Source organism: Sceloporus occidentalis, unplaced genomic scaffold, assembly GCF_023333645.1.
Source record: "Sceloporus occidentalis isolate IW3139 unplaced genomic scaffold, rSceOcc1.0.p SCAF_83, whole genome shotgun sequence".
NCBI lineage: Eukaryota > Metazoa > Chordata > Lepidosauria > Squamata > Phrynosomatidae > Sceloporus > Sceloporus occidentalis.
The window spans coordinates 2026153-2039351 of record NW_028317063.1 but is presented as its reverse complement, the minus strand read 5'-3'; the positions used below and the strand labels follow the sequence as shown (position 1 = coordinate 2039351).

The 13199-nt window shown below is 35.4% G+C and overlaps 1 protein-coding gene across 1 annotated transcript in view; it reads right to left on the bottom strand.

The window, feature by feature from the left end:
* The window catches only part of LOC149285178 (rho GTPase-activating protein 15-like), a 179609-nt gene that overhangs the window by 95861 nt on the left and 70549 nt on the right, over positions 1-13199 (bottom strand). The window lies entirely within an intron of this gene.

The window sequence follows — 13199 nt, the reverse complement described above, 5'->3', positions numbered from 1 at the left end:
TGTCAGTCTATATTTTACGCGCTACGATAAGTGCACAAGTAATATTAGTGGAACTGAGAATGTGGGGGAAAATATGTTAATACACAAATATATAATTTAAAAAAAAAGCTTTTTTTATTGCCAAGTTGACAATAAAACTGCATTTAAACTAATACGATCATAAATCTGATGCTCAATAAAATACATTTAAAGACATTTTTGGCATCATATTTAGGGTGTACAATTTTCCTTCAAGAACAGAACATTGTTGTAGAACAACAAGTTTAAATGCAGTCATAAGTTTACTTTGTGAATGAAAACACAAATATGGGGAAACCGTCCCAGTTTTTTGATTCTGTGGGTATTTTGTCGATCTTTCCATTATAAGAAATGGTTTGCGTGGACTTCTATAATACGGAAAGATGGCAGTAGATTCCTAGAAGAATGTCAATAATCTCTTATACCATATACAAGGATCCACCACTAATGCTAATTTTGCCATCTATAACATATATGTGTATTCGCTAGCTCTTTCGGTTAGTTCATTTTTGATAACCGTCCATGCGAGCTCCAACCAAAGCCTACGAAAACCACCCATAATTCGCCAGTTAGTTTGCCAAATGGTGAAAGTTTAGATAAATATAGCCAAAAATGAACTTACCAGGGTACGGCCAAAACAGACAGCATTTGGAGGGAAATAAATAATGAAAAGCAGAATTCACCATTTCACACCTCGTATGGTTTGCATAAGATTCATGACCCTATTGTGAGATGGTGTGCATCCTAATGGTCCTTGGGGACATAGGCTAATCCCAGAGATACCAGCAGACCCCGCCTGACACTTTACAATTCTAGTTCTTGCAGGGGAGTAAAAAGTCATGTGTTTGTGTGCATCCTCATGGTGAGTTCTTTCATGGTCTGCTGCAGAGTAGAAGCGTATGACTTCATACCCTGGTCGACCCGTATTACCAGGCAATGCAAACAAAACGAAGAAGACCTGTTATAGATGTCTGTGCCTTCTTTAGACCACCTGATCCAAACCCCAAGGCATAAAAGGTCCTGTACTGATGGGCCCATATTGGATACAATTTTTAAAATCCAAAAAGTTTCCCATGCATTGACGGTCTTTTTTTTAACTGCATGGACCATTTTCCAGTGGGCGTCAGGAATCGATTTTTTCAATTGTAATTCCCCATTTCCAGATTGTGTTTCTTACAGCAAATCCAACATATCTGTCCAAAAAAATGCCAACTATTGATTTGAGAATACTATGTAACACCAATAGTGCTGCACGTGGGATAAGCGCGCATGGTAGCTTTAGATTACCTTGAGCATCACTTACAGCTCATCCAATTAATTGCGGATTTTATCAGTTCGGTTGGCATGGAGCACAGCCACTGGGCATCCATCATCCTGAATTATGGAAATGAATGTATAAAGTGCTAACCGATGCTAACAGTAAGTCCTTTCATTATGTCCTTGCATTTGTCAGATGTCATGATTGTCAAGCTTCTGCTACATTACACCTACATTCTAAAGACAAATTAAAACTGTGCAGTGTGTTTATTGAAATGTGAGGTGGATGACCTTATTCTTCTAATATCTCCGTTAGAAAATATATTCACGTTAGGAATGAAAGGCGTACTCTTACCATCATATACCCTTCGATGCGTATGATAGCTGAGTGACCCCTTTAAGTCAAGATTTTTTCGTGGGGGGATTCATCAGAACCCCAACTTTTAAGTTAGACTATCCCCCTGCTCTTTGGCTTGCAAGAGATGTGTTTAGTGTAATGCATCTCTAGCTTGCCGGTGCTCATGCGCGTTGTACGTACCACCAGCCACCTCCAGCACCGTCTCATTTCTAGTGGGTCTAAAAAGACATCCCTTGTGCCTGCGCAGACATCGCTTACCATTGAACGCAGTGACTGGCAGTGCCAAGTCATTTTAATTTTATTTTATAGAGCTAAAAAATGCACATTAAAGAACTTCATTGGCCAGGTTGTACGGGACCGATTAGGGACAGTTTGATATGCTCGTTATAGTTTTTAATGTTCTGATAGAATTTAAAAAAAAGTATAACAGTGAAACGAATAGTGTAGCATTATTTATTATAAGTCTAAATATAATATTTACATTTACAATTATTATAATAAATACAATTTAAATTAATTATTGACGCTTCTAGTGTATCCTTCTCAGTGAAGGCTGTAAAGCTTGTGAATGCACTGTAGTTACAGAGGTGAGGAACGTTGTTCCTTTTTAGTATATGTATATATATATATATATATATATATATATATATATATATATATATGTATATATATAGATGAATTAAATACATTTTAACCTAAATAATGGTCCAGGTAGTCAGGGCTGGACTGGGGGTGACAAGGCGGCCAATGGCTGGATATGTGCATCCACTGGAGAGACATATTGGGTATGGAGCAATGTTGGCCAAGATGCCTATAAAGCATTTTCCCAGTGTTTCAGATGGCCCATCGGGCCACCCTCTAACCACCCTTAAAGCCATTACAGTTTTTCTCCTTAAAATTAATTTTTTGTTTGTTTGTTTGTCTTCATCTGGATCAGTTAATTATTTATTAATTCTGACTGCATTTCCAAAATAGTTGCTTCACAAAATTGACATATATACCGGTATATATATATAACCTAAAATAGTATATATATAAGTGCTGTATATATATAGCTTTAGGCAAAGGCTGCACCAACCATGTGCCACCTTGTGGCTCAATATGCAAAAATGAACCATTAAAATTAGAAATAATGAAGCTTCTGGAACATGCGCAGCTTAGTGGAGGGAGCCTTGACAGGGCAAGGCGGTGGGCCCTAGGAGTTTTGTTTTAATTTAATTGGTTTGCCAGGTTAGGGGGTGGGGTCTTATAAATAGTTGGTAGCCATTTTGTGAGCTCACTTTTTAATCTGCTTTTCAGACCTGTGGTTGTCCCTCCCTCCCTATTTATGGTTTGGGGGGGTGTTTTCCCCGTTTTGTCACAGCGGCGGGGTGGAGAGGCAAGTTTGGGGAGTTTTGAATGTGGGTCTTAGTGGTAAAAGTTAAATAAAGGTTGTTGGTTGGTATGTTTTGTAGGTTTCGAGCTGGTCTGTGGCTCAGAACCTGGGGGTGTAGGGGTATCTGGGTATACCCGTAGTAGGATTTGTGGCAAAGTAAAGTATTGGCACTTTATTGTTATGTTTTTGGTTTATTGTTAATTTATTGTTTGGGGTCATTGTCATGGTGGGTGGTGTTGGGATACTATTGTTATATTGTATTTTGTATGACAATAACTTTTTTGTGCATTGGTGTTTAAGCTGTGGACTTATGAATAATTTTCCACTGCAATTTGGTGTCCGTGTCTTAATTTGGGGGTTCGGATATGCTGGTGATTTTTCCCACAGGGGGCACACGGATCGACTATGCTCCTGTCATTAATTTGCATATAAAAATAATAATTATTTGATAAATATTGGACTGATCATTATTGTTTCACTTTTTTTTCAGTTCAGTTTTAGCTTAAATTTACAAAGGATGAAAAAAAAAAAGCATTCATTATAATATACATTTAAACTCCCGGTACTGAAATAATCATAAAAAAATATGGTCTGTAATTGTGACCTCTTAAAAAAAAAAAAGCCACTATTAAACTTTGTGCTTTGTGCTACTCGGGTAGATACATTATATCGATCACAAGGCTAAAAAAAATGTAAAAAAAAAAAACAAAAACAGAAAAAAAACCAAAAAACATTTCTTTTTATTCCAGATTGAAAAAAAATATATATGAAATCTAATTCCAAATATTTTTTTTATATATATTTTTTTTTATTTCACGGGCCAGTGTATTGTTATTGGATAAAAGAGTTAAACGGAGCACTTTAATCTGAAGGATCGTGGATAATTTCTTTTCAACGTTTTCCAAGATCCATTCTCTTTCCTTGACTGTTATCTTTGGCGTAACAAGGCAAGGCAGCTTTTAAAGACTACTACTGCTCTCTACAGTTTAAAAACATCCACTTCTTAATTACATATGGTAATTGACTTTATTTGCCTGCGTTGGTAGTCTTTCACGTTAAAGCTCTTCTAGAGCCTTTTTTGGCTGGTAAATCCTTTTTTTTTCTAAGTGCGTACGTTTCTTAGCTCACTTTTATATATCGACTCTATGGGCTCTTAGATAAATGACTCTTGGAAGGGTTTGCTAAAGCATATTTGTGATTGTGCTATCAACTTTCCAGCACCCCTCGGGAAAGACATCACTGGAGGACATTAGCTTTGAGTTTAGTCGGCGACTGAACGATTTATGATCACAGGCTTAAATGATCTATAAGTAAAAATGAGTGTAAATATTTTCCCACTGAATCAATGTTGATAGAGGCGAGCGCTAGGAGTCTGCCTTTCGCTTGTGAGAACACATTGTGGAAGCCGCAGACATATAACTAAGTGAATTTCACTATACGGGAGAAATCACGGAGCTGTCAGTCTGGATCTGCATCCCCATCTGCTTTACTTAGATCGGGTTTGAAAGCTTTTCTTGGTGCGCGTTGCATTCAAGGCACAAAACGACGTAAATAAGCAGATAATGCAAATAAATAATTAGGACAAGAATCAGAAGAACAAAGCACGTATGTTTGAATTGGGCATTTCATCGTAGCTGCAGCTGGTTTATACAAAATTAACCACTTTAGTACCAGAGGGTCTTGCTATGCTCCTTCCCAGCTATATTTTATCAGCCATTTACTGTGTAGATTGCTAGTTCTGGGGGCAAAAGCTTAATGTATTTCTAGTTTATCAGAAAACTAGAGGTTCATTAACAGTTTATGTACATCTGTTGATCTACCCATCCAACCATCCATCTATCCAACCATCTATCTATCTATCTATCTATCTATCTATCTATCTATCTATCTATCTATCCATTTATCTATCTATCTATCTATCTATCTATCTATCTATCTATCCATCTATCCAGCTCCACAGAAAAAACCTTTATAACTATATTCTGTGGACCTGGATGTATAGATAGATAGATGGATAGATAGATAGATAGATAGATAGATAGATAGATAGATAGATAGATAGATCTAATACACTGAAGGTCCTGTTGTATGCTTACATGCTCAGCCAAGTGTTTCTTAAAACATGGTTGTAAGAATGTGATCCATATTTTTAGCACCATGAGGGCAAAGTGGGAGCCCTGGGGCCACCAAGCCACAAGTATCAGTTTGAAGAACTCCTATTTAAAACAAGGTAACACTGTGACTAAATGAGTGGATTGAATGAAGAGTTGTGGTTTGTTTCTGACATCAACAGTTTTAATTAATCATTATATCATTTATCTTAAAATCATTGATAAGACTGTGTTCCGAGTCACAATTATGATGTCATTAAACATATCATGTTTAATATCATGCTCTTTGTCTCAATTATGATGTCATTCAACATATCATGTTGCATCTGACTGTATTGTTTTGGCTTTGGCCAGGTAGGTCATCTTGGTCTTAGGACATCTATAGCCTTCAAAATTATTCTGCCAGGTATAACTACTTTAATTTTTGACTTCCAAGTTATTCCTCAGGAGCTCTTACTATAGTGCAACAGAGTCATGAGTGCCTCCCCAAAAGTCCTTCCTTCTTCTGTAGGAGCAAGTGTGTCTTCGGTTTATAAACATTGATCACTGGGTTTTAATGATTGCCCCAAATCGAGATATTAAGACGTGTGTTGGTAGACATTGGCTATATGTTGCAATAGTTTATGGACGCGTAGAAAAGGTATTTTACGTTTTCTACCTATAAAGAATGATCAACTTGGGAAATACAAGTTGGAAAGAAGGATGGAACGATGGTCAGGTTACCATCTTCAGAACCAAGATCATGAGAAGTATCTTCATATGTAAAACAAAGCTGATGGGAAACAATAAGACCAACCCAACCAATAAATAATATAGTTTATCGGGTGGAATGGCCAAATCCTGAAGATTCTTCATGGCGCATCCAACGATCAATGCCTAGTTTTGCGTTGGAATCTGGGACAGTCGTAGACCAAATGACAAGTAAGACAAGAGTACTATGTGGCCCCTATCAACCCCCTCACACCAGGTTTACATTTTTCTTAAATTTTAATATGTTAAATTCATTATTTTTTTATTTTTGCATTTTAAAATGTTGGTCTTTTCACACTTTATAACCTGAAAAAAGAACTACCCTCCAAAAAATGTGCGTGTAGCAGGAACACGCTATGAATGTTACAGGATACCACAACATTTGCCGCCGTGATTTAATGCACATGTTCGATTTTAATGTCTACTCCCTATTAATTGATCCTTTATTTGAGATAATATAGATACACTTGCAAAGTATTGGCATTCGGACCCATTTAACCCCTTGTGCTCCTAAGCATTAAGTAGCAAGGCATGTCATGCAATATTCTCTTCTGTATTTCATAAATACATCGTAGTTACTTTTAACACTTCAAGTGCCAAATGACGAGGAACACTTTGCAGAAAATACAGTGTGCCTGAACCATTGATGCATTGCAAACCACGTATTTGTTTCAAAGGGTTAACCCTTTAGATCCTTGCTACGGTACAAACCAGTTTGAGTACCTGTTTTCCACAAAAAATCTTTTATATATATATATATATATATATATATATATATATATATATATATATATATATATAAGAATATACGTAATAACATTTGAAAATCAATGCTTTTCTATACCTGTATATTTCCTGCATGCCTTTTTAAGCTTGTCATGTCATGCACAATAATACCAGTTTTCAGCAACAGTGAAAAATATATATTTCCATGCAGTTAGTGGTTGTTGGGATGATTATAAGATGCAGATTTATGTTTATTGATATGGTTCAGTTAATATTATCTACTAGCTCGAAGCAGAAGGATGATTTTACCCGAACCTCACATTAATAAGTCTTCGAACTATTTCTATTAGTTTAAAAACGTCTTTTTATTTTTTTTTTCCAATTAAATGTTAATGAGATGTTAAATCAAGGTTTTCGCTGCGTGTTTTCCGTGATTTTTCAGTTGGATGTGAAAGATCCTATTATGCAATTTAAAAGGGTAGTGGACACCCCTGATAAGTTTGCCAACATCTTCTCTCTTTCAATTAATACCACCACGGCTTAACTGGCACTATTATAAATACCTACGGTGCTACAAACTATTTTACTGAGCAAATCACTGCTGTCGAATCGGCCGCTCGCAGTTACCAGAGGCGATACAATCTTTCTCTTTCAGAGGCACTTGAAAAAGCAATGGAGAGAATGGAGAAATTTACAAAAAAAGTTGGATTATTTACAGAAAATCTTATGCCCTGTTATTTGGCGACCTTTAAAGGAACAGAAAATTGCTAAATCAAAAAAACATTAAAACACAAGTGTTTTTACGTACGTTTCACATATTATAGTACAATACACATAATAACATGCATTTCCATTCAAGTCTGCCTATGCACCAGCTGCTGTATTTTTGCGTTGATTAGAACTTATGTTAATTTTCTTTCATTTCTTTTTTTTTTTTTATTCATCTACATATTTACTTTGAAAATATTGTATAAAATTAAATTTTTTTTAGAAAAATGCTAGCGTAAGAGGCATTTTAAAAAAAATAAAATAAAAAGCTGTAGTTGATACACTGATTTTGTGCCATGGCTATTAAATTGTCAGGTTGTGACTTGATAACATAGTTACTTTTTTATTTATTTTTTTATTTTGCTTTTATTAAATTTAAATAATTAAAAAATATATATATTATGGAGATAAAAAATATTACATAGTAACATTGAGACAAAAATAGTGTTTATGCATAAAACTCATACATTGTGACCACAGTCAGTCCAATAGGATGATATTAATATGCAACCATCTTTCATTCACGTCAGTACCTAACTGGTATGTTTGGAATATAACCTCAAAAATAATTAGAAAACACGGGACGACTGCCTATAACTTATACGCTTATAGGCTAATTACATTTTTTTTAAATTTTTATTTCTTACCTTTTTTTTATTAAATAATAGGAAGATCAGATATAACCATTTAAGGCATACCTAAAATTATTTAGTAATCAAATTTTTATTTTTAATCAAATATATTTCTGTCTTAAATAAAATATCTGATTTAGATTTATATGTATAATGTGAAACGTGAAGACAAACAAAATGTAAAACACTACATTAAAATGTTACAAATATGGTGTAGTTAAAAAAAAATCAATTTAAGAAATGCTGTAAAACATGTTATTTGTAAAAAATAAATTTTGAAAGTTTGTAAAAAGTTTGTTTGCATTTAAAACAAATATATCTATGTCTGGGGGTTTTCCAGAAGACATTAATAGCAGTCTTCAGAAGTTATGTGAAGTATAAGACACTAGGGAACCATTTTTTTAATTGGCGCTCACATATTTATATACACTCTAATCTATTATAGAAACCAAGATAATATGGGACTGTCAAATCACAGCTTTCTTCCCAAAAAGCTTCTTTGTTTATTTTTCCAGAGATATAAAGACCTCTTCAATGGAGAACATTAAAATACAGGTTGCCAAAACACAGAACATTTCACATTTAGGAATAATTGAAGGTAAGTTGCTGTTCCAGATCTTTGGAAAGGTCAACATTTTGTTGGTTGGGGGGGGCTTAGAAAATCATAATATGAATCAGTGCTGATTTCCAGCGATGTCATGCCAAGAAAATTATGGAGAACCTGGGAAAGGTGTGCCGATGCTCAATGTGCCGGTTACAGTCCGTGTGAACTATGGTGTACATGTCGGCTCAGCATGTCATATACTGGTGCTCCTTGACTTAAAGCAGAAAAGATGGCGGCCTTGGAGGGGGCAGCAGGAGACATTGGCCTGGATCATGCCAAGGGTCAATACATTGAATTACGCGGGGACATTGTTTTAATGGCCATTGGGTTTTGGTTGACCATGTTTATTAAAATGTTTATTTCTCTTATTCTTAAATATTCATCATTTAATAATAAATAATACCTTGAAGGCTTTAAGGAGACTTCATAAGTGTTACGTGTAAAACAGGATAGCCTTTCTAAGGTATTATTAGCATCCCAACTCTCATTACAGTCAATCATCTCCAAAAAAGCAGGTTTCACTACAGATTGCTAATATTCATATACATTTTGCATTAATAAATCTTTTACTCCTGCCACCTGGGGAAAAAAAAAACTATATCTCCGTGCAACAGTAGATATTTTCTCCCCCCAATTATAAGCATTAAAAATGCATTCAAAAAAATTGTTTCTTGTCTTCTTGCACTAATTAGAACACCTGCTAACTTTCTGCCGGCACAGACGTATTTGCATTAGATCCAGGTTTCAAAGTGTCATTTGTCACTTTTTGATAGACAGAAATTTATAGAGAATTGTACTTAAAAGTTAATCAGCATCTCAAATATCGTCTTGTTTGAAATAAGCCAGCCCTCTATCACGGAACTTGTATTTTGGGATTTCTAAGACATCCTGGTAAGAATTTCTTTTTTCTTTCATTTAAACAGATTTCAGACAACCGTAACACAGATGTAATAGTTGCCATCTCATTATGTATTATATTCCCGCATCTGTCAGAGAATGATCACGTCAGTGTTTTAAATGAATTCTTCTGATTGTACGACGATTCATCCTAATGATGAATCTAAATCTTTTTTTTTTTTAAATACCAAATTTGCTAAAATTTTAGGGGCTCTCTAATTAACATATAATCAACGATATGGCATTTCTATAATATAAGCCTCATAAATTGTTTTACTTGTGGCCCTTGAGAATCGTTTTGGAGTAGGCCTGGATTAAATATTTTTATTAAGGCATTTGCCGAAAATAATTTTGGTATTCTCGTCTAAATGAAAATGTGTCCTCTTAGCAAATTGTAATTTATCCACATTATTCTGTTGATGGCACAGAAAAGTTACATTTGGCTTAAAATCATTAGAAAGTGGAATATTAATGAATACATTAAGATATGCAAAGGGTTCCATTAGCAATTGTTTTATAACTAAAAATAAACATTTAATTTGCAATCACAAATGAATGCGCGCATCATACGTACAAGGCAAGAGATCATTGCATATATTCAAACAAAACAGTATGTGGTATTAAGCAGAAACACCCAGCAAAACCTGTTTGATACAAAACAAGAGCAATATATTTGGAATGCTTTTTTTGGCTCATGATCATAATAATATATTTACAGCAAATGAGTTCTAAAACTGAAAATATTAGTACATTTAAGTAATGTTAGCAGCAGAGGAAAAAAAAAGGAAATCCAGAAATGATGAGACATAAGAGCTCGAGAATTATAACACATTCCAATAATCACGCACATTCTATTTGGAGACAGGAACGTTTTCAAGCAAAGATCTCCACTCTATAGCTTTACACGTATATCTTGTGTATCTATGTCCATTTTGAACCCATGAAATGTAAGTAATATCTCATGATAAATTATTTATGATTTGTTACCCAGATATGGAGATATATTTAAGGATTGTAAAAAAGTAAGTAAATCCGTTTTGCCAAATAGGGTCCAATACCGGATTTGGGAAAAAGCAAATAGATATGTGTAAATAATGAAGGTTGGAATCCACAGGGACACTCTAATGGGTCTAAAATGGGAAAGTTGTCTTATGAAAGGTTTCCAAGAAATCAAAGATTAACACATAATAAAAAAATTGGAAGGGTCATGAGGCCGATGACTAACAATGTGCTGCTGCAACGATGTTGTGTAACCTTCTTAGAGCTAGGCGAGGTGCCGTTGGCTTGAGCCAAGTTTGAGCCCAATGACTGGTTCAGCTCGGGCCTGTGAAGAATGGAGGACAAGCTGCCTCAAGCCATATCTCTCATTAAATAGTTGGTCCTCACAGACATTTTTATGGATGCTTGCAACATTGTATTTCTATTTCCAGCTCATGCATCACTCACAAGCAAAGCCTGGGTTGGACTTGACCACATGGACCATCGGCTGGCTTGTCCAACCCTAACCTTTTTATTGGTGATATACCATTCAAACTCTCAAGCTTCTGAACCTGAGCTTATTAAAAAGAAAAGAACCATGAATTGAAATACATATTTGTGAACCATGCAATTCACTTGGAAGTCTATTTCAGTGAATAGAAAAAGGAGTGAGAAGAAAGGAATGATTTGTGCTTGACATGGATCTCCTTCCCTTGCACATTTTGATGGTTCAAGTGTAAGCATTTGATAATAAACTTCAGTGAATGAAACTTCTGAAGAAGAAGCAGACTTAAATGTGTAAGTTATATACAAGGTTATAGGTTTTCAGGTAGCCCCACTAGAACACCAAGCCAGTAGATGCGTTGGGTGGGAGTTAAACTTCCACGTGATCCCAACATTTATTGGAAAGAGCTTATCCAACAGATAATAAACCCACAGACAAAGTAAGCTCAGAAGCCACCTTAAAGGAACATTCCTTTTTGACAAGCTCCTTTAAAAGAAATCTAAAAATCTATTTTGAAAAACAATCTACTGAACCTTTGTGCCTCTAAGCATTCCTGGCCACTTGTAAACCCTAGGGGCAAATACTTTGCAATATACCAAGAAGTGGGCAATAAAATGGTGTTTTTGAATGAACCATTGTTCCTTCCACTGAGACACTACTGTTTGCCTTCAGAAAAAAAAAGACAATACTGTCCCTTTAGGACACCGATTGATAGGTTTCACTTTAATAGTCAAATACCAATTCTTTAACATTAAAAAACTGACATTAAAAAAACAAAACTTTATCTCTGGTAACAGAACCTCAAACCATATGTTGGGAGGATACAAGCAAAGAGTTATTTTATTAAGTTTTGATTTTGCAGAGAGATAATTAATGCTCAAAAACCCAAGAAAAAGAGCCTGCAGCTCACCCACATATAGAAGAGACAACTCGTATAACCCTTAGAGGTGTCTAAGATAGCAAGGATGTATATACAGAGTATCCATTGCTGGAAATGCCTTAAAATGTATTGTTTTCAACACTCTAGTTGAGAAATTGAATCCTACTAAAGTAAAAACAGAGCCATACAAATTACCTTAAGTGTCAAACAAGAAACAACATTCTTTGTTTAGCTTTCCAGCAAAAACACATTTAATATCAAATGAATTCAGAATAAGTTAAGAAATAGCAGAATGGAACTTAACAATATAATCACAGTCATTTTTTTGCCTTTTATTTTGCCAAACAAAGCATAAATGTTGTATTTTCATTTCAATACAAAAATATAAACTGTAACATTAGAATAGTGTGTATATATATACGTATTTTTTTTCTTTTTTTTTAACAAGGATTGAATGTTATTTGTCCAGAGGATATATATATACTGGAGCAGATATCAGGCGATCGTTAGTGGCCTTCATAGTGTATTCCAAGGACATTTATTAATACATGTACAGTGGCCACAGAACAATTTAAAGTCAACTTGGTCCATTACTGCTACCCAAAAGTTCTACAAAGCTGGAATATCAATCATTCCTCATCATTTTTATTACCAATAGATTCCATTGGTGGTAGAACTTACGATTCAGAGTTTGGTTTCCATAGCGATACTAGAAGCAAGATTCCGTAGTATCACACATCTTCTTGATTTATTGACATTCAGAGGGGGTAGAATTACTACCTTGCACAATTTTTACAATTCTACTGAAAGATGTTCCTTGGGTGGGCTTTGCCTTAGGCATGACCCATGGCCCAGACCACCCCACAACCACTAACCTCCAACCACCATGCTCTATGCCAAGCGGCATGATATGATGTCATATCCCAGCACGCTGGATTTTAAGGATGCGGAGTTCGGGGGTTAATTTCATTATGTGCCATCTAGACACCTATCAACCCATGAAGGACTGACACTCTGAGTAGCCCGATCATCCAATACTTGCCAAATTGATCAATGTGGGAATCAGGCCAGGACTGGCCATCAGGCAATCCGCCAAATGTCTGGTGGGCTGGTGGGCTCATGGTGCGGCGTACCAACCTCTACTGCCGTTCGTCAGCGTGTAGCCACTGACTGGGTAAAGGCGGCCACACACTGCCAGAGTATAGCCTGCATCCATACATATGTTATTTAGCAGCCACTGGCCTTAAAGTGCCAGAGCTTCTTTTCTTCCCTAATCCTGCGCTGTTGCCATAAGTAATCTTATACTCTTAATATACATGAAGTACTATTGTTCCAAATTT